The sequence below is a fragment of the Molothrus ater genome, chromosome 1 (assembly GCF_012460135.2).
Source record: "Molothrus ater isolate BHLD 08-10-18 breed brown headed cowbird chromosome 1, BPBGC_Mater_1.1, whole genome shotgun sequence".
In the NCBI taxonomy this organism is placed as follows: Eukaryota; Metazoa; Chordata; class Aves; order Passeriformes; family Icteridae; genus Molothrus; species Molothrus ater.
This window is the reverse complement of record NC_050478.2, coordinates 114373142-114396821: the sequence shown is the minus strand read 5'-3', so window position 1 is coordinate 114396821 and position 23680 is coordinate 114373142.

Genomic DNA, 23680 nt, shown 5'->3' with positions numbered 1-23680 from the left:
CAAACAGTAGTTGAGTAGCTTCTTCCTATTAGAGTTATTCTGCACACTAATGCGTCTTTTTTTACCCCTGGAAAGTACAAATTTCATCTCTTCTGAACACGATGAGAATGAAACAGAAAGACAGAAATATTTATCCCACCTAATTTCATGTGTTTAGATTTGCTTGATCCAGCTCTCCTTGACAAAAAGAACGAGATAACTTAATCACTGGGAAGGCTTGAGGGAAAGATGTTGCAACAAAGCAGGTTTGATTTGGACATACAGCCTACCTTTTGGACCTCTTGCATTTCTCAAGAAGGATGTCACCTTATGAACCAACCATGCTTGACTACTGACTCACCTCCTGTTTCAATCAGCTATCAGTATCCACAAAGTTGTGGACTACTATTCTGAATCCCTCAAAATATATGGACAATCAATTGGAAGATATTTGAAAAAAGAATTAGGAGAAGAGTTGTTAATTCAGAGGTTAGCCAGAAAAAGATAATGGATTTTTAAAGGAGTTGATATTTTAAGGAGTGAGAAGTAGAGATGAAATTACAGTGTATGTCTATTTTATCCCTCTAGCTTTTCAACTCTCCAAAACAGATACAATTTTGAAGTTTTTTTCAATATAGTATGTGATTTGACTAAAATTTGAATAAAATTGAGTTTGAATAGAGAATGTTACAGTGCTAAGGGCCTGTCACAGAGATGTCTACTCTGGAATAGCTGTAAAACTTTTTCTCATCTGAGTAAGATTGGATGAGATAAAAGCATTCTATCAGAGACATTTCTGCTCTTGCCTGGGTAAAGAAACTTACTAGCTGTAGTTCTGGATCTCTGTTCTCTGTGGCAAGGGTGACCCAGGTCCCCTGTGAACAGAAGGCATTGGACTTTGAAGCAGTTATGAGGAATCAGGCAGCCTCATGTCTCTTGCAGTTTCTCTAGAGGCCAAGGAATAGTATAAAAGGAAAGCCACCAAGGAAGAATCCTTCAGCCTACATATAATCTTTGAGAAGGAAAAAAATCAGCCAGATCAAATTTTTTGCCAAAGGTTAAAAATCCCACTCTTCAAAAAAAGTAAATGATTGCTATTTTTTATTTCTATTTGCATTTATCTGTTCAAAACTGATCTGTACTCCTGAGTAAGTTGTCTGTTTGCTTTTACCAAGCAATTAATCCACTGCTATTGAATGAGAAGAAAAATGACAAAAAGTACTTAGCATTAAATTCATTATCATTAAGTTATAAGAAAGAGAGAAAAAAAAAATCAAACCGGTGTTCATCAAGAAGGAAAGGAAAAGAAGGTGGAGCTGTATATGAAGACCTCACATTATACCAGTATAAGAAATTATGATTACAGAACTTAAAAGATATGTTCAGTAGAAATTAGTCCTGTTCCTTCACTTAACTGCTAAAGAAAAGATAATAGTGTGAGAAGTGAGGATGTGAAATTATAGAAGACTGAAAAAAAAAAAAAAGCTGTTCTAGAATTGCATTTCATTAAAACCAGTTAACAATGAATTCCAGATTTAGTTTGTGAAAACTTAGAGAACTGTGTTCATACTGCTGATGAGAGATTTGGAGAAGAAATATCCATGCAAAGTGTAACCGTTCGCTTGGTTTCTCTTCTACTGGCATGTCAAAAGGGGTGTAATGTCAGTCCATCAGTTGCTTTCTATTACAACCCTTGCTAGAGAAACTGCCATGATCTCAGGATGTTCTCAAAAATCTCATGGTCTCAAAAATATTTTAAGCAATAATAGATTAAAAGTAATATTGTAGCCTTCCACACAATGTATTTGGAGACCTACTCTCTAAGAGAGCATATGTTGTCTCTTTTGCAAAGTCAGATGCCATTTACCTTCTGGAGTAATTTTTACTTTCTAGGAACACAAAGTTCTAGAAAGTACTGAGACCAGTGTCTTGACACTTAGTGGAGCTGCATGAAGGTCCATGGAGGCTTCATGAACTTCATGAAGCTTCATGGATGTACCTCAAGGAGTCAATACTATCTATCCAAAATGCCTTAGACAAAACAGTTAAAATCGCAAAGAAGACTGGAAAAAAAGTTCCCCAAACTAGAAGTCGATAGTACACATTTTGGGGAAGAGAAAGAAACAAAACAACTTTGTGTAATGCCTATGCAATTAATCAGGAAATTACCAACCTTGTTGGAAAAATCTGTGAACTCATCACAAAACTGGTGGTCAAAGAGCAACTTTAAAATACACTTTTACTAATTCAAGCCAGATATATTTAGACAGGTAAGATTTTGCCAGCCAAGGTGCTGATACTGAAGAACTACAAAAGCTTTCTTGCAAGCAAGGTAATAAAGGGAAATACTTTCAGTCAATGGGTTCTAGTGACAGACCCTAGAGCTTACAGGGGAAGTCATGGGGTTGAATCCTGATCCCTCTGGACTGCATGTGAAATGACTGTCTTTCAGAGAAATGAGAGATGGCTGAACTTCCTTTAGAGCAGGGATAGACAAGATGACCTCTTGGGTCTCTGCACTGTATTTTTATAGTTTGTTTATAATTTTATATACCTTAGGTTGTTTTGGGTTTTGGTTTTTTTTTTTTTTTTTGGTTTTGTTTTGTTTTGTTTTGTTTGTTTGTTTGTTGTTTTTTGGTTTGGTTTTTTGTTATTATTGTTTCATTTGGGTTTTTTTTTTTTTGTATGTTTTGTTATGTTTTGGTTTGGTTTGGTTTTTTTGCAAGAATTCCGCAGGATTTTATGTCAACATTATAATTTGGATAAGATGTGATAATTTGGGAGGACAATAATAGGGTGGATATTCTGATATTAGGATGCTGTGAGTCTCAGCAGGGCTTTTTCAAAGTTTCAGACCACCTGGCTATTTTTTTTTCAAAATCTTGATGATCCTTTTGTGGCATTGAGGTATATATTTTAAGAGATGAAAAAGACATTTTACCCTCCAAAATTAAGGTTTGTTTTCATAACTGATTGGGAAAAGTGGCAGTTATCATATGCATAACTTTTGGAAATGCCTGAGGGACTCCTATGAATTTTACACGGTAATAATAGCATGGCAATAGAACATGATTTTCTAACCTAGCAAATGTCCAGTATAATGAATTTTATTCAAACTGCCTCTAACTTCCCTCAAAATCTCCATTTATGCTGGGAGCAACCACCTGACTAGATTTTTCCAGCTCTAGATGTAAGTCAGGCTACCTTTGCTGCATTCTGGTGCCAAGCACAAGTGATTTATGCAAACGAGGGCTAAAGAGAAAGGATGTTAAGATTTGCTAATGACATATCACAAGTTGCCAATCTCAGGCTCAATACTACATTAGCTGATCTCTTTTCTAGATGAACAAGGCATAATTTTTCTTTCACAGGATTCATATATTAGCTGGTGCAAGTGGGTGCAGATGCATCAAGACACTAAAGGAACTAAAAAATCCTTTTACCATCATTGTTGTTATTCTAAAAACTTGTTTTTAAATAGGGATTTTTATGAGACTCTTCTTGGAAAAGGAACAACTCCCAAAACCTCAGTCTGTATCTAGACATAAAAAACATAAAAAGAAAAATTTCAATGCAGAAAGGCTCTATATAATGTCAACTGTTATGCAAGATTATTTACAAGCACTGTTCTACCCAAGATGACTGATAATATTATTTCCACATCCGGGCGGTGTTAATGCAAGAGTTAATTATTTGTTATAACTGTGATTAAACTGTTATGAAGTTACACTTTAACATCTGCTCTATTCTTTATAGTGTCTAGGTGAATTACACTTTTAGTGGTTTTAAAAATGGTCTTGACCCACAGATGTGCAATCAATTAGTGGTTTGTTCTCTCACTTTTACTCTAATGAGCCTGGTCAGTTCTGAGCAGGATAAAAAGGGATCTTGAATCTCAAAGAACTCCCTGACTTTAAGGAGTTCCTCATACTGACCATATTTGTGAAGGTCAGGAGATGCTCTTTCACTGAGGCATCATTGCATGGAGGCACACGACTGAGGCAAGAAAACCAAGTAAAGAAAAATCGACACAAATATTGGTTTTTATTCTTATTGATTACTTTCAGCTGCACATTTAGCAAAACTGCCTCCTTGGGTGAATGATTCAAAGACACTGTACTGAAAGCCCTACACGGTATAGGAGTCAAGTGTTTTGTTAGGGGTCTTTGGACTTTATTACTAGAAGACCTAACTTCTGGGAGTCCTGTTAACTGAGTAGTAGCAATTTAGCTATAGCTCATGATGTTATAGAAAACATCAGTGTAATGACAGCTGCACTTAACTGCACACACTGCTCAGCAAATATCCTCTATTTTAAAGAGTTCTTTTAAAAGGACATGTTTTTTCAGGTGCTGTTCAGCTCATTCATTCAACCACATATCTGCAAATAAAAATGGTAAAAATTTCAGTAGCTTCCTACCTGAGGACAACAAGAGTAAGAACCTCTTACCAGGAGCAATGGTATTTTGTTTGCAATTTCAGTTTTTAGTTTTAGAGTTATGTGGACAACCAGTACTCCTGATGGCTGGAAACAAGAATGATCTCAGCTGGGGGACTGAGTCATGTAGCATACAGGCAGTCACAAAGCCTAGGGTAGCAGATGAAAGGACATTAATTAAAGATTAAATCTGTAATACCATGACCAAATTATGAGGGAGTGCACTTGCCTTTTACCCACTAATCAGAGGTAATAACAGAGCACTTAAAAATATATAGATACTTTTATAATCTCCCACCAGAGTTAATTATTTCACTCCTTAGGGATTAACAAACTTCCTTGACCATCAAAGGTCAGTAGGCTAAGGCTATTTCTGACATGAGACAGTCCTGAGTCTGTCCTGTATCAAAGCTGCTGCTGCATTAAGAACTAGCCAGACTATGCCAACTGTTAGGTAATCTCAGCAGCAAAGCAACTGGAGTCTTGAAAGTGTGTGAACCAGATTTGCCTGCTGGCATGCCCAGTCTGCTGAGCTTGGAGAGTTTTCACTCTTAAAGTGTATCAATCATGATCTCACCCGCTCCCTCCATGCCTGCTGGATGAGTTTGTGGGATGGAAAATGTCTGGCATCAACTGAACTCTCTCCTGATGCCAGAATCTCAGAATCCAGATTCTTAGCAGATTCTGAAAGAGAAAGGAGGAACGGCAAGAAGCAAATATCCATAAAGCACTTTAAAGGACTACAGCTGGGAGTAGTCACGTTCTCTTTTAATTTCATATGGCTGTTTATGTACATATTAAAACTTCATGGGAGATTTTCAGGAGTTGTTCACAGTTACTGAGGTATGTGTTTCATAATCCTGGAGGCAAGTAAGGAATGAGGAAGGCTTTATCCCTACAGTAAGTCCTTTGGGAGGGCTCAGCAGTGCAGGGTAGTGAGAAGCAGTGTGGATGCAGTTGCAGAAAGTTACCTGTGGGCCATGTGAGAATGGCAGTATATCCTCAGAACACTGTGGCCACAGATACAGCTGGAACTCTGGTGCTGTGGGCTGTGAGGACAGAGTGCACTTCTGTCCACCTTAGCAGTGTCATAACAAGCCTTGGTGCAATCTGCTCTGTGGTTACACAGTCTGCCTGGGGAAAAAAATAGTGTTGCAGAGGGGAAAAAGAGATGGCCTTCTCTTCTCTGATGAATTACCAGATTAGCTACCAAATGATACAGTTCTTGACTGACCCAAAATATTGTAGATTCCTTCAGTTGTAACTGAGAGTTCAGAATTATTAAGAATCAGCAGGTAGAAAGGGGCAAGAACACATTACACTGATAATCTGATATATTTTGTCAAATAGATATCACGATACATTTTTATCGTTAGCAAGAACAAGGAAAACTTAGTTTCACAAGGAAAGAAAAAGCATTCTACAAATGCAGATGAATCCTTATGTCAGGCATCCCTGGGCTGGAATAGAAGAGCCCCAGAGAGTTCTGTGCTAAGCTGGGAATAAAATGACAAAGTCTTGGGATTTCTCACTGAAAAAGACAGGGAAATTTCCCTGCCACCTGCTTCCTTCTTTTTCATTCCAATGAATGCTAAATTATCAAGTACAATTTTAATCACAACATGCAAGAACATGTTGGATTGACCAAGATTCCATAATTTTCTCATAGGCAAAGCCAGCAATCAGTGATGACAATGTCTTTGGGCAGTACTTTTTAGCTCCTATCAATATTACTGTAACAAGGGGCAAAAGAAACAAGTACATCAAAGTGATTTGTCCAGATCAAGGCCAGCATCCTTAACTGGGAACACCATTTTCTCTCCTGGTGGTTAATGACTTGAATAGACATTCTGTGGCTCAGAATCCATATCCAGAAATATCTTCCAGAAAGCACTTCATGAACTCTGGAAAAAACCCTCTAGTTATCCAGGTAGAAAAAGGAAATTAGTTCAATCCTCAAACAAAGGAAAGCAGTACTTATTACAAAATACCCTCAGAAGAAATTATGAGAAGGATTTTTGCAATTCAGATTATTTGATGTGAGGTGGCCAAGCATAGGCACATTCCCATGTTGGGCATGGGAATGAATGTGTGTGAAAATACAATACATATTTTCAAAATGAACTGATGAATGAATCTAAAATTCATTTTAGAATGAATCTAAAATGAATTACGTTTTCATTATGTGAACAGTATTTAAAATATAAAGTACGTGTTTTTACAGAAACCTTTTTTTAGATTTTAGGACTGTAAAGAAGCCCCAGAGATATATGAATAGTAAGCAGATTTTTCAGATGTCCTCACTCTGCTAGAGCAGCATGAAAAGAGTTCAAATGTGGATGAGAACCAAGGATCCTGCTCTGTTGAACTGGCAGCATTCCTAAACATATCTGGGGCACAGTGAATGAAGTAAAGTGAACATGATTTAACACATTGTAGTGGGTGTAGTAAATTCAGATATTATTCTGAAACATATAAAAGATGGTATTTTTTCCTTCTTGGACAACTCTATTTCAGAATCATGATGAATTAATTTTTTAACAAAGTTAAAAACTTGGGGTTTTAACAAGTAGTGACCACTGCAGCTACAAATGTGTCCTGGTTTTGGCTGGGATAGAGTTCATTTTCTTCCTACAGTTTTTTGTTTTGGTACAGTTTTTTATTTTGGGTTTAGTATGTAAATGATGTTGATAACACACTGATTGCTTGGTTGTTGCTAAGCAGGGCTTACCCCCAGTCAAGGACTTTCCAGTTTCCAATGCTCTGCCAGTGAGCAGGTGCACAGGAAGCCAGGAGGAGGCTGGCCAGGTCAGTACAGCTGCCCTGAACTGGCCAAAGGGATATTCCATATCACAGAGTGTCAAGCTCAGTGTATAAACTGGGGGGAGTTGGCTGGAGGGGGCCAGTCCCAGCTCAGGGATGGGCTGGGCATTGGTCAGCAACTGGTGAGCAGCTGTAGTGAACATCACTTGTCTGTCTTGGGTTTTATTCCTCTATCTCTTCTTGTTAACTCCCTATCATGGATGTTCTTCTTCTTATTATTATGATTTACTTTATTTAAATTATTCAAATGTTCTTATCTCCACAGGTTTTAACAACTTCTGATTCTCCTCTGCATCCCACCTGTAGGCTGGTGAGTAGATTCAACAGCAGCTTTAGTTGCCATTTGGGGTTGAAACATGGCACAGTTAAATAACCTTAGATACCAGCAAATCTAAGATAGAATAAAGTCTCTGTGTTGTAAATCAGCTATCTAATTCATTATTAGTCATAGAAGTACTGAAAAATACTTGTTTGATTTGGTACAAAGTGTGGCTGATCACTGAAAAGCTAGAAATTGAAAATCCAGGAAAAAAGGAAGTGAAGAAGCACCTTGGTACTTTTTTCTAGAAGGAAAAGGACTGAAAAACATGCAGGGGAGATAAAAGGTTTAATCCAGACTAATTAAGAAAGTGTGATGCTTTTGATTCACTTTCTTATACTAAAATATAAGCTTAAGTTTTTTCCCCATTTTTTACGTTCCTTTCAGCTTATAGCATTGTCTTTGCAAAATTACTTGAAATCATGATTTATTATTGTTTAATTTTGAAGATTACTGTATTTTACATGCTCCTGAAGAGGTCCTAAATTTTTTTCTTGTGGCATGCAATGAACATTTAAAATTGCACCAAGAAAATGTGTATCTCTGATTACCACTAATTTTAATGGAATAGTAAAGTGGTTTAATTTATCATCCTTCAGTCCCTTCCAACAGACAATCCTCTATCTCCTGAAATGCCTGTTTGTTTTACAGAACACTCATAACAAAATAATAATATTAATTATCATGTTGGAGGGTTGTGGGGTAATATCTATCGCTGGATTGTTTTTTAGACTGATACAGACAAACATCTATGACACCACAGACACAGCCCTGCCATAAGTGAGGGGATGGATCTGATCCCCTCTTGAGATGACCCAGTCCTTTCCAGTTCAGTGACTTACTGAAGAGATGGTTCAAATGTCTTAGTGACACTGGAGCAAGAATGTTATTGAGGCATTAATTTGTTGTACTCTCTACCATAAGAAAAACTGCCTCAGTAAGAAACTTGACTACAGCATCTGACTCCTTGTCAACGTACAGGTGATGTTTGTCACATTTCAGGGTGTGTTTTCTGGTTTTATTGAAGAATGAAACACACCCACAATCTGAAATGATGCTACAATATTTTCTCATTTGGCTTTAAATACATTCCCCTATGAGAACTGTGGTTTCTCTCTGAAACAAAACCAAAAAAAACTAAACCAAACCAAACCCCCAAATCTCCCCAAAAAACCTCCAAAACAAAAAACTTCTGAAATAGGCTTTAGTGTTTCTTATCTGCTGTGGCTTATTCAAGATTATAATTCAGGTAACCTTTTCTTAATTATGTAGAAGAAAACATTCCTTAAATTTTCATTTTAGGCAGAATATTTGAAGTTACAGTTTCATAAATGTCCAAAACAAGTACTTTTCTCATAAATTTCTGAAGCATAAAGCATCCTAGATAGATCCATTCAGCAAAACCCATGCTCCAGTAAGTTTTTATGACCTTCCAGCCCTACAGAATGCCACCCTGTTTGGTGTGTACCTCCTGTGTGGGAAAGGTTAAAGGGTGTATAAAGGGAAGCATGTCACCCACACTTGATATTACAGCTCATCTACTTTATTTTCATCTGTGCAAATTCTACCCACTTAGGTAATTGCTACATATACACCCACTCAACTGCTTGCAATAGAAAGAATGCTATTATTACAGTATTTAACTGAAGTAATAACTAGAGCAAAGCCATCCAATCTCTTGACAATCCGGACCTAAATTATATTACAATGTTATTTTGAGATTTAATGGTGAATGCTGTTTATAATGCTTGAAGTGGTGCACAACCAGTCAGGAGAAATGGGACCATCAGACTGTTCTGAAGGGAAGATCTGAGTCCAGCCACGGGATAAGCCTTACAACTCTACATAATGGAAAACGTTTAATGAGATAAGACAATAGTCTACTGTATCTATATGTACATGAGTTTAGGAAATAACCATGTATCCAGGTGCCTGCAATAGTTAATAGCCATATTATTTGCATATGTGTCTCCCAGTAACAGCAACACAGGTGACTACATTGAATACACTTCAGTCCTCCTAAAAGATATACACTGAGTACATCACTAGTATTTTGACTGCTCACACCACACTGGTCTTGGTTTATTCTGCTCAAAATGGCACTGATTTATCAGAGAAACTATGTGTGCATGGTTTTGCTGAGGTACCGTGGGTGTTGCAACCCCGGAAACAGTGTGCAACTACTGCAAACATTTCTGAACCTCTGTTTCTATTTGGGATAAATTGTTTCTTCCTCCTTCTTCTCTGGACTTGATGTCAGCAGGTTGTGTGTGACACAGTTGTTATGGTCTAGAGGTAAATTTTAAGTATTTCTATCATTTGACCCATATGTTGCTTTTGATTACATTACCAACTGCTTATTTATCCTTTGAGCCATTGGCTCAAAGGCTAAACAGTACATGATGACACTGGACTGAATGGAGGGAAATCACCAGATATATTTCTGACCTGAATCTAGGCTAACCTATTATGAAGCATGAAAAATGTAGTGTGCTTATGTTCAGAAAAGTGTCACCTTTTAAGACCTTAATATCTAAATGGCAGGGGTGTTGTAACTAGATGATCTTTAAGGTCCCTTCCAACACAAAACATTCTATGACTTTATGGTCTGCAAGACTCTGTCCTCTCTACGCTATATTTTTCTCAATATATAGTGTTAATCAGACTAAAATAATAATTAAACAGGAAAACTCATCCTATTTCCCCTGCCTCTAGGCACATAACACAAGACACAGTGCAGGCAATGAAATTTTATGGCAACTGCTGAATTCCAGCAGACTGGAGTGAAAGAGAAGTGCAAGGGACTAGTAAAGGTTGTGCAAAGGAAGGGTGGGAACTGTGAAACATCAGTGAGGTTTTACAGATTCCAGAGTGGGAAAGAAGCTGGGGAACAGCCTTTTTTTCAAACAAACCATGGTGTGTAAAAGAGCTGGGAATGACAATGGAATTTCCAGATAATGAGGCTCTGGACATTTAATAGTTTTGGGTCAATGAAAGGATGCTGGGAAGAGAGCACCTAAGAGTAGAAGGAAGCTTTTTTTGGTGACACTGTGATAAACTGGGCAAAGAAACTAGGAACCAAGGGCAGGAGACAAGGAGGGGCTTGTTCAAGTGAGATGGAAAAATCTTGAGAATAGAAAAAGAGATGCAGATTGAGAGAGGATCTCAGCCTAAGAACTGGTGCTGGGAAAGAAATAGGGAGTAAGAATAATGCAGACTGAAATTAGGTAAGAAAGAAAGGGAAGGCAGGAAAATGATATGAATGTTAATAGAGTGCACGTATATTGAAAAAGAATGCAGAGGACGCTTTCCAAATATTAAGGTATATTGAAAAGAGAGATAAAAATACCTGATAGAGACCATGTTTTTTTTACAAATTGGATGAGACCCAAAAATTCCAGATGATTTGTCACATCTCTGCAATCAGCAAATGATGTACTGAAAACCATGGATGACAAGAAGGCAGGATGCAAACTTGTGAGATAGTGAAGGATACCCTTCTGCCCAGCTGCAGCCTCCAGCTGCAGTGGTTAGGAGGTCTCCAGCCCTGCAGGCTGACACCACTGTCCCTGCCAGTAGTGAGATGCTGAATCTAGAGCCAGTTGGCCCACACTGACAGCTGTAGATGAGAAGAAGGAAATTGAGGATATGAAAAAGAAATGGGGAGACTTGTGCATCAAAGTAGCCTTGGCTCTCATGATCTTGCATATGTAAGAGGGATGGCTTACACAGATACTGGATGAAGGAGCTCTTCCTGGAGCTAGGAGTAAATACTCTCTGGTGTTCCTCAGATTATCATCTTCTGCTTCAAGGCAAATGAACTGAGTTAGTTTTTAGACCACTAAATTTTAATGTCAAGTGACTTTGTGTTCTCCTCCAGGATAGAAGCGATATTTGCAAGCACAGGATAAGGTTGAGCCTTTTCAGAATTTGGTTTGATTCTTCTGATTTTACATAGGAAAAAACAGAACAAGTTTTCACACTTAATGTCTGAATACCCCTGCATGAGCAATGTAGTTTCTTACACCATCTACAGTCAGGAAATTCCATCTATATAACAACTTTCCAAGAATTCTTTCTGGGGATGTTTACTTCAGGATCTAAAGGAAAAACTCATTTTCTTCCTCATCAGTGAAACACCTCTTCAAGAAGACAAAAAATAATGACTCTTTGTCTTGGCAGCCACCTCTAAAACTTCCAAGCCTGCCTGCAAATAATCCCACATCTGTGGTACTATCCCGATTCCCACATTTTACCATCAGTGACTGATATGTTTAGAATGTCAATGTTAAAAAAAAAAGAAAAAGAAAAGCATTCAAGGACAGTTTATTGAGACCTCCAAGACAATCATCTCTTCCCATTACTCTTCAACATTACTGCCTGAAATAGGATCCAACCCTAAGAACCCACAAAGACCACCATTGCTCCAGAATGGGGTTAGTAGCAATTGCTAATCCTGTCTAGGTTCTGGCATATATGCTCAAACAAGTATTAAGAGACAGGAGGCAAGACTGAGGCAAATTTTTAGAACCAAGTAATCAGTTTATTTTAGTAAGAAATTTTATAGCCTCCAAGCCCAGGTTGTCATTTTATGTTAAGCATGGAATCACAATAATTTAGGGCAGAGAAGACCTTTATGATCTAGTCCAAGCATTAACCAAAGACTGTCACACTCCCCACTGAACCATGTCCCTATGGACACTTAAAAAGACATTTGCTTGTTTTTTAAAAAAATACCTCCAGGATTGCTCCAGGGGTGGTGACTTTTCTGATGCCTGAAGAACCTTTTCAGTGAAGAAATTTTTTCTAATATCCAATCTAAACCTCCTCTTGTGCAATTTGACACCATCTCATCTTGCTTGTTGCTTTAGAGAAGAGGGATCACAGGACTCGAGGTGTGGCCTCACCAGTGCTGAATACAGGGGACAATCCCCGCCCTGGTCCTGCTGGCCACACTATTGCTGGTGCAGGCCAGGATGCCATTGGCCTTCTTGGCCATCTGGGCACTGCTGGCTCATGTTCAGCTGCTGATCAGCACTCCCAGGTCCTTTGCACTGGGCAGATTTCCAGCCACTCTGCCCCCGGCCTGTAGAGCCCCAGTGGGGTTGCTGTGACCCAAAGGCAGGACACATGTCAAACCTCATAAAATTGACCGAGGGTCATCCATCCAGCCAGTCCAGATCTCTCTACAGAGCCTTCCAAATATCCAGCAGATCAACACTCCTGCCCAGCTTAGTGCTGTCTGTGAACTGACTGAAGGTGCACTCAATCCCCTCATCCAGGTGTCATGGTTTGACACTGGCACAATGCCAGTGCCCCTATGAAGATACTTTCTCCCTGGTTTCTGCTGTGAGATGTGACCAGGAATAAGCAAAGCAGGCTCTTACTTAGGGAAAAAGAACTAGAACTTTATTAACTATTCTACAACTACAGATAAAAAGGAACACACACACAGGGAAAATGAAAACTTCACAAGTGCATTTCTTCTTCCTCCCACCAAATTTCTAACTCAATACATTTGTTCCTCAAATCACCAACTCTCAGTCCAGCACCACTTTTTAGACAATCAATCTTCAGTTCATCAAGAGGAGAGGAGTCTTTCTTGTACCATGGGCTTCCCCTGGAAACACAGCTGAAGCCTCGTGTGTTTCTGTGTTACTCGTGGCACTGCCCGGAGTACATCTGCCGTCGTGACTTCTTCTTTTCCATGTCCAGTGCTCTCACCACTGAACACGGACCAAAACTGCTTCTAGGGTTGTCTTTTAAGGATGCTCTGTCTTGATCCAAAAAAGGCACAGTCTCTCCTTTGGGACACCTGTCCCCACAATCTCTCTTTTTGGGACACCTGTCCCCCCCATATTTTTTCACCCCCTGGGGCCGAGGGGCACTAACACTGAATTCTCTTGGTCCTGAGGCCATTGCCTCCCCCTAGAATGCAGTCTCTGTATCACAAGGAACATGGTTCTGTCTATGGCTATACAAAAAGAGTCCAGCAAAAGCCACTCTATCATCTCTTCCCACTAGGATTCTTTTCTATTCTTCTACTATCTCTCACTCGCCCAGACCTCTCTCACACTGGCCCATTTCTTCTTCATCTTCCACTCTATCTTCTAGGAAAAGTCAATGATCTGTAAAGTTCTCATTCTCTAAAAAGGGGTTAAAAGCTCTTACAAGCGGCCGGCTGAACCCCCCCCTCTTCTCCATCCCAGCCGTGCTGCCGGCACAGGCCCATGTTTATCAAGCTTCAAGGTTACAGTCCCAGGCAGCGGCTCTCTCTCTCTCTCTCTCTCTCTGTGTCTCTCAGGGGGGGCTGCCCGATGGCTCCCGGTGTCTCTCTCTCTTTCTCTCTCTTCCACCCTTCCACCCCCGGGCTCAGGCCTACCTCTCCCGGCCACATGGCTTTCCCCTCCCCCTGCCCAGCCAGCAGCTGGGCCGGGGGAGAGACCCGAACTCTTTCCCGCCGGAAACCCAAGAGGACCCTCCCAGGGGAGAGCTCTGCTTTTAACTCCGTGTTCTCAGAGGCGTGTCCATGTCTCAATGGTCAGGTTAAATGCCAATATTAAAGTCTGAATATCCATTGGCCAAAAACACAGCATCTCAAAAAACACATTTCCTGTCAAACTACCACATTCCACTCTTCGCTTCTGAGAACACACTTTCTAAAATTATTAACAAAATTACAAAACACTTCAACACTTCTACAAAACAAGAAAACTTTCATCTCCAGATTTTACTATGCATTTACTTTAACTCAATACATGCTTTGTTCTTATTCTTCTTTGGTCTCATCTCACAGCTTTACTCACAACTTTATCTTATCACTCTCCGGGTTCGATTCCCGGTCAGGGAACCAAAAATGTCATGGTTTGACACTGGCACAATGCCAGTGCCCCCATGAAGATACTTTCTCCCTGGTTTCTGCTGTGAGATGTGACCAGGAATAAGCAAAGCAGGCTCTTACTTAGGGAAAAAGAACTAGAACTTTATTAACTATTCTACAACTACAGATAAAAAGGAACACACACACAGGGAAAATGAAAACTTCACAAGTGCATTTCTTCTTCCTCCCACCAAATTTCTAACTCAATACATTTGTTCCTCAAATCACCAACTCTCAGTCCAGCACCACTTTTTAGACAATCAATCTTCAGTTCATCAAGAGGAGAAGAGTCTTTCTTGTACCATGGGCTTCCCCTGGAAACACAGCTGAAGCCTCGTGTGTTTCTGTGTTACTCGTAGCACTGCCCGGAGTACATCTGCCGTCGTGACTTCTTCTTTTCCATGTCCAGTGCTCTCACCACTGAACACAGACCAAAACTGCTTCTAAGGTTGTCTTTTAAGGATGCTCTGTCTTGATCCAAAAAAAGCACAGTCTCTCCTTTGGGACACCTGTCCCCACAATCTCTCTTTTTGAGACACCTGTCCCCCCCATATTTTTTCACCCCCTGGGGCCGAAGAGCACTAACACTGAATTCTCTTAGTCCTGAAGCCATTGCCTCCCCCTAGAATGCAGTCTCTGTATCACAAAGAACATAGTTCTGTCTATGGCTATACAAAAAGAGTCCAGCAAAAGCCACTCTATCATCTCTTCCCACTAAGATTCTTTTCTATTCTTCTACTATCTCTCACTCGCCCAGACCTCTCTCACACTGGCCCATTTCTTCTTCATCTTCCACTCTATCTTCTAAGAAAAGTCAATGATCTGTAAAGTTCTCATTCTCTAAAAAAGAGTTAAAAGCTCTTACAAGCGGCCGGCTGAACCCCCCCCTCTTCTCCATCCCAGCCGTGCTGCCGACACAGGCCCATGTTTATCAAACTTCAAAGTTACAGTCCCAGGCAGCGGCTCTCTCTCTCTCTCTCTCTCTCTGTGTCTCTCAGAGAGAGCTGCCCGATGGCTCCCGGTGTCTCTCTCTCTTTCTCTCTCTTCCACCCTTCCACCCCCGAGCTCAGGCCTACCTCTCCCGGCCACATGGCTTTCCCCTCCCCCTGCCCAGCCAGCAGCTGGGCCGGGGGAGAGACCCGAACTCTTTCCCGCCGGAAACCCAAGAAGACCCTCCCAGGAGAGAGCTCTGCTTTTAACTCCGTGTTCTCAGAAGCGTGTCCATGTCTCAATAGTCAAGTTAAATGCCAATATTAAAGTCTGAATATCCATTGGCCAAAAACACAGCATCTCAAAAAACACATTTCCTGTCAAACTACCACACCAGGTCATCCATGAAGATATTAAAAAGGACAGGCCCCAGTATTGATCCCTGGGGAACACCACTTGTGATCAGCTACCAACAGGATTAATCATTCCATGTTTTACTGGAATCATCCTTGATGAAGGGGAGCCAGCTCCCATCACAACCCACCAGCAGTGTCATGCAAGCAACACCAGACTGGGACTGCCAAATTCTGTAACCTATTTATTTTCAACTTTCAAATAGCTGTAGAAACGCTATTACTTCTCTTGTAAACAGATTCATAACTTCAGTTTTTCTTGCTGGAAAATTTACTGGAATATAAAATGTGCCAAAGTTATACTGTCATTCACTCTAATTTATTCTATGCTTTGACTGACCTTTAACTCAGTTACTTTTTTACCTTGTTACTCCCAAAATTATTTAACAGCAACAGGTATATCCCATTTTAAATTTCATTTTGGTAGGTTAAAAAAGCCACATGCATCTGCCTCATTCTTTGGACCATTTTCTGTCCTTGTTTCAATCTAAATTGACCTGTGTAAACAAGGAAGAAATAGAATTATATAAAATATTTCAGAGATTTCAGCCATGTCTTAAATGTTAGCTGTAACACTTCAATAATCCTACCCGGAACATTGTAAAATAAGCCCTAAGGTTATGTTTACTCTTCCCATAGCTTCATGCCATTGGCAGGACTGCCTGGCAACATTAACAATTAGAAAAGGAAATGAGTTTACCATTTCTCCACATCTTGAACTCCTATTTTCTTAACACTTTTTGGTCTGGAACACACTGGGTAGTGCAGAATACAGGAGACTCCTGATTATTCCTAATTTCTCAAATATAAGTGTTCAATACGGTCACATGGTATTCTAAACTCCACAAAGCTAGTAGAAACTCCTTACTACTGGGCCTGGAATTAAATCTGATAGACACTGTTCTTGCATAGATTGAGAAAATGAACTGGTCCTATTCTTACCATGTCTGAACGTTGATTTTTCATTCTCGTTTTATTATTTCTCCTCCTTTGTCTTTATGATCAATCTTCCTGTTCTCCATCTCATTACCTTAATTCAAAATTAGAGCAGAGTACTTTTTTTCAGCTCTATTAATTTTTTATATTTATCTCACCTTGGTTGCTACTTTTATTTTTAGCTGAAGTTTAACATATGCATCTGATTCACACGGCACATTTTATTATACCAATCAGTTCCTTTTGCTCCATTTCTTGTAGAATCTTTATCGTCATGATAATACACATTGTACACTAGGTATCTGTAGGAATTTTGGAAACTTTCTAAAATTTTTGACCATTATTTCACCAAAAAATTCCAGGCTGATTTTGCATCTCTTTATTATATTTTCCCACTCCCTGAGATCCAAATACTTAAATTTTGATTTCATGTAATGACATGGATTCCTCAGAGTAGTTTTGTCTGTCATTAGAAATCTCCCTTCATACGCAAATCTGCTGATAGAAGTGCATATCAGAGTCCTAAAAATACTCTGAAAAAGCCTCATACCACTTTTTCATTGAGATGACTCTTAAGAAAAAAAAAAAGAGAAGGAAAAGCAAAGATAGCAACGCAATTATTTCTTTTTCTTCACAAAATACTGTTCAGTACTTTTTATTCCAATGTATTTTTCAATATCCATATTATCATGTTGCTGTTTCATTCTAGTTCTGTTCTTCAATAGTAGTTTAGTTCTTGCATTTCCATCCAGACTCTTTGGGTGATAGTACACCATCATGCAAACACAAAGGAAACAAAACACATGCGAACAAAACAAAATAATTTCAGCTACATTTGGCATTGGCTGGTAAGTATTATGTACAACATTTTTTCTCTCTGCACTGGTCATCTGAATGTACTTTTGCATCTCAAGTATACCTTCTATCTGCATTCTTTCAGTCTCTAACAGCAAAACCACTTTTCCAATGATTTGCTGCTTCATGCTAGGCAAGGAATATCAAGTTTTTTATTCCCTCACAAGAAAACCTGTTACTGAACAAATCTGTCTTGTGCCATAAAAGCCAGAAGCCAACAAAAAAGCATCAGTGGTGGATGCTTTTTTGCAGGTTTGTGTCCTCTTCCCCTGATCCGCAGCTACAGCACTGTAGGTGTGTGGGAAGCAATGTACTGCAGTCACGTATTTCACTTCATGGAAGCCAATTTCTTGTTCTGCATCAAATCAAATCAATGAAATTCAATCACTTGCCTTAAACAGGCTGGATTAACCATTTCCTGAACTTCAAAACTGATACCTATGGGTTGTATCAGTCTAAGACTTCCATGATATAAGGAAGAGGGTGAACGACTGTACAACATAAGGGCATTTATTACATTTCAGGTTTCCTCTGCTGAATTCAGCTTTTATTAGCACGTTCTATCTGTGTTCTGCTTTAATTATAGCCCAAGTCTGTGTGGCACCCGAGTCTCTTAACCTTTTTAAAGAGGTTATTTCCTTTGTAAAACCAGTGCATTTTCTCAACGTAGCAGTCAATGTCTCTGCCGGAAAGTTTCCTTGATCAATGGGACACGAATTGTCTGGAAGCACGTCCTAGAGTGCCTTGTTTCTTCCAAGCAGGGAAGGGCGCAGAGGGCTCTGCGCGTCCCGCATTCCCCTGCCATGGGAAGCGGCTCAGGCGGGACTCCCGACGTCCGTCCCGGGATTTTTTTTATCGGTGAGGAATACCACGGAGGAGATCTGGGCGCGGAGCCTGCGGTGTGAGCCAGGCGCAGCTCCGCCTCCTCGTCCCGGCTGCGGGGGCGGCCGTGCGCTTATCCCGGGACGGGGCTGCTCCGCGGGCTCCGGGACGGCGCCGCCGCCGCGGGCAGGTGAGCGGGGCGGGGGCTCGGGACGGGACGGGACGGGATGGAGGGCGGCGGGGGGAGGTCCAGCCGCGTCCCAGCACTCCTGGGCTTCAGCAACGATCTGTTCTTAGGGGCCTTTAGTGCCAGACATTGAGGAAACCCTCGAGTCTTCGCGGTGTTGATGTTTGGAAATGTTAAATGACAATTCCAGGTGAAGAAAAGGGACAAGTGTAGGTGTTGGGCACTTGCGGTATTTTACTGGTGTCTGAGCAGGACAAGTACCACATCTGAACCCAGATGCTGCTCCTTGTACACTCTCTTCATACACCCGACCATGTGTGCTCACAGGTCAGGAAAGCCAGCCATGTCCTGGGCTGGTTCCCAAGCCCTGTGGCCAGCAGGGTGAGGGAGCTGATCCTGCCCCTCTGCTCTGCTCCAGGCGTGAGCCATCACTAGATCCAGCTCTGGGGTTTTCATTCTAGTGAAGACATGGGCCTGTTGGAACAGGTATAGGGAAGGATCAGAAAGATGATCAGAGCAGTCTCTTGCGAAGACAGGCTGAGCAAATTGGGATTGTTCAGCCTGATGAAGAAAAAGCCTCAGGGAGATCTCATTTCAGCTTTTTAGTGTGTGAAAAGGACCTACAAGAGGGCGGGAGAGGGACTTTTTACACACCCATGTAACTGGCAGGACAAGAGGGAAATGGCTTTGAACTGAAAAAGGGCAGTTTAGATTAAAATCAGTAAGAAATCAACCATAAGAGTGATGAGATACTGGACCAGGTTGCTTAGAGCAGTTGTGGATGCCCCATCATTGGCTGTGTTGAAGGACAGGTTGGATTGGGCTTTGAGCAACCTGGGCTAGTGGAAATTGTCACTGCCCATGGCAGGGGGGATTGGAACCAGATGCTCTTTAAGGTCCCTTCCAACCCAAACCATTCTATGATTTTATTATTCTTCTATCTCTTACCTGCCACATTTCTGGCAATCAAGCTGAGCAAAGATGGTCAGCCAGGGGTAGTGACTAATACCCACATGCTCAATCAAATCCAAGTGGGAATTCAGTTATTCATGTTTACTGAGGCTGTAAATGGGAAACAGTGTTCTGGGTTTAGTATCCTCAGTGTGTGAAAAAGGTAGAATGGCTGCAAAAAACTGGGGGACTGAGCTCTGTAATGGCCAATAGTTTCTGTCTGGAGGCGATAGACTGTTCATTTTTGGGATGGATGTGCTGAAGGTGGGGGAAGTTCTACAAACACAGGAGGGTACAAGATGGGTGGATTTATGGAGAAAACTAAAGTGGGTGGTGGCAGGGTGAGACCAAGAAGAGAGTTATTTTCCATGGAACGGCCATAAAACATCCAGGAAATATAAAACTGGGCTTTCATTTACATTGAAAAGCAAGAGGCAGAATTGTAGCTGTTAGATGACTCCCCTTATGAAACAGAACAATTGAGTTTGGGCAAAGAGTAGGAGCCTGCCACAAGAAAGCAAGTGTTAAAAAAATTCTCTCTCCAAGAGTCTGCAGTTACCTTACACTTGCTTCTGTGTAAAACATCTTCTTACTATGCTCTGCTAAACTTATTGCCAAGAGCAAACTAGCAAGCAGCAGGACCAAGATTATGACTCTTCAGTCATGACTGAAAGCCAGCTACAAGGTTTTAATTTTAATGTAGTAAGTCTCTTGTGACAGCTTTGTTCTTCCTGGGATTATAGTGTTGGTAAGATTATCCTTATCAGCAAATGATAAGCAAGACCTTAGGATCTGAACAACTTGTACTTCAGGAGACTTTTGTTGAAAGGGGAGCTCCTCTCTAAGTAGGGAGACAGTAATTCTGTCTTTCTCTGACATCACCTGTAATTTTACACTGTAGATACAGTGATTGCTCTGGAATTCGATATGCTTTAGAGGTGGAGCCCAAACAAATACCTCACATGTCAACACATATGTTGTTCTCTATAAGAATGAAATCACTCAGAACAGTAGCCTTAAGTCCATCACTAGATAAGAAAAATGTAGACAATTTCAAAAGTGTTTGGGCTTTTTTGTTAAACAATACGACACTATACTCACTTGTTAACCTTTTAGAGGATATTCAGTATTGAAGTACATTGGAGCTGCTCCTGGCTCAGGTTTGATAAAAGCAGAAGAGAAATTTCTCCCTTAGATTTGACATTTGGAGCAAACCAAAGACATTATAAGTAAATGTGTTTACTTTGTGGTAGCACTCCTGCATTGTCTCCTCCTTGCATAATCAAGGAGGTTGTTAGTAACAGGGTTACTTTGCAATAGGTAATATAGTTGTAATAATTTCATATATGGTATTTGGTAGAAAGAATGTTTCAAAATTGTATTTGGGGTTTCAGCAGGGAACTGGTGAGACATAGCCAGTGGAACATGGAAAAATAGAAGTGCTGTCCTTTTGTAGCCCTTTGGTATACTGACAGTAGAGGAATGCATTTGCAATGTTGGACTTGCATCATATAGTCCGAATATCAGGGTCCAGGTTTCAATGATTGGAATTCATTCTTTTCTTATAAATATTTGAGGTTGTCTGCAACTGAACTATGAGAGCAGTAACTGAACCATGGTTGAGTACCCAATTTCCAGAAGAAGCCATGCTGCTTCTCGCTGTTCCTCAATCAGTCAATAATTTATTCTTTTTCTACCCTTGGATTCAGCTGGAATGATGTTGAATTAGCTTGCATCTCACCCATCCATCTAATTGGCAGAAGGTGAACGCTGTATCTACACAACTACTTACAGATCTCTTTGGTCAAACCTGTACTCTTAAATCTGTTTGGTAGGTTTTTAAAAAATATAATTTTGCACATTGGCACATCTTACTTTCTTTCTAAAGCATTTTTCTAGTGTCTATATTGAACTTAAAAGCAAAAATTAGTAAGATGTTAATTTATATTGTAATCTGTGAGCTAACAAAGTTAAGGGTTGTGGTTTTCCAGCCAGCAAGTAATTTTCTGCTACATAAAAACTGAGTTGGAGGAAGAGGATCAGTGGAATGTTACATTGCTAAAACTGATCAATGTAAACATCCTATTAATATTAGAAGAAAATTCTGAAAATGCTGAATAATGTAGAACATAGATTCAATTCTTATTTGGTGGAGATTCTACTACTGATGGATACTTTATTGTCATGCTAGTTGATGACATCATTCATTGCATATATGCTCAATTTCAAAGAGATTTATTTTTTAATAAAAATTTCAAGTGGCATTGGTAATATACATGCATAATACCTATATACCAACCTAAGTTTGGGCTGTTCCCAAGAGTGATTTTGCTTGTGCCTGCATTTTCACTGGCATCTCTTTAGCAGGGAGCCAGGAGATCCTGAGGGAGATCAGGCTGGGGATAAGAACGGAGAGTGAATCACTGGTGGAAGGATGACTTTCAAGTAGCAGCTCATATGTGGCTTAAAGTGACTGTTTAAGAAGCTCCTGTTAAAACTATATAAGCATGAAACCTGTACAAGCTATTAAACCTCTAATTTCTTCAAAGAATGGAAGTGAATTTGTTTACAAGGTCTGTTTCCCACAAAATTAGAATGAGTGGCACCAGTTACCAGCTTCTCAGTTATTTTGCCAGAAGTTTATCTGGCTGTTGAGTCTGCAATTAATTACTCATGCTTGGAGGCTTTGGAATCATTTTAAATCTTGTTGATAGATTATACAATCTCTTGTTCATCAGTGATCTGTATATCTAAATTAATCCCTCTATCATATAGAGGTTATTATTGATGTCCTTGATATGGATATGAACATTTTATCTATGATTTTAAGACACTTTTGCTGCTGGCTGTAGTAGTCTGTGTTCCAGATCTGACCCCCCAATAACAATACAAAATCCACTCACTTCCTTCACCCATGTTGCAGGCTGAAAAAATTATTCCCAGTACTGCTCAGTATTTCTGATTCAGTAACCTAAGGTAAGCCCCCTTAACATGGCCTTTTCCTGGGCTCTGTCAGCACAGAGCTTGGCACACATTGAAGATTTGTAGTCCTTGTTCTTATCAGAACTTTATAAACAATAACTTACTATAGAGTAGCACCACACCATCAGTTTTATCCTTCTTAAACACTGTCTAAACAGATATTTTAATATCTGAATCATGCAGACTATTCCTTTTTTTCTTTTATGTTAGTGATAAAACCTCTTTTCAGTGAAAATATCCAGATCTTCCTATATCTTAGTGAGGCACCAGTCATCAGAATATAAACAATTCTATATTAATTCTTGTTACTTTTTGTCATACTGATTTCATTTTTTTTAACCACATTGAGCATCTTTTAACACAGTGCTTGCTTCCTTTTTCTTTACTTCCAGCTTGTGCTCTACCTATGAAACTGCCTTTATCTCAAACCAAGAGTTTTTGCACTTTTAATCTTCTGATTCTCTCACCCATCTCACTGCAGAGGGGAGCAAGTGAGTGGCTGTGTTGTGCTCAGCTGCCTACTGGGGTTAAACCAAGTGCTCCTTTTTGGTGTGGAGTTCAAAGGGTTTGAGATAAGGATAGATTTCATTGGGGTGTAGGAGACCACATTTATAGCTACTGCAGCTACTCATGCTGCAGGGCTTGCCATGATGTATGTTAGGCTCTAGTGCTTGTTCATGGCTGCTTTCCACTTTTGCTGTTTGCTGTACTCCTGGTCAGCTGTAATTCTGCAGGGAGCTGTGCTTTACACCAGTCCACCCCTATATTCTACCCAAAGCTTCAAAGAAGGAAAACAAAAGTGTACAGCAGGTTTGCTCATATAAGTACAGCTGTGAAGACGTAAAGTCAGAGAAGTCTGAGCTTGCTGTATTTTCTGATCCCGGCACTGACTTTGGCACTTATGATTTGTTTCTTGTTGGAACTTGTTCTGGTGGTGGGGTGGAAAAATTCACTCGTTAAACAAGCAGCAACCTGATTGAGGCAAAGAAAATCTGTATTCAGTTATGGATTACTGAGCTGGATTGCAATGTTTAAATCTCTGGCTAATGCTCAAGGCTCTTTAAAGCAGCCAGTGATGCTGGAGTGCTCTCACATTCCAGTGTAACCACTACCTGCTGCCAGGCAGGCAGGGTCAGCTGTAGGAATGGACTAACTAGGGAGTTGC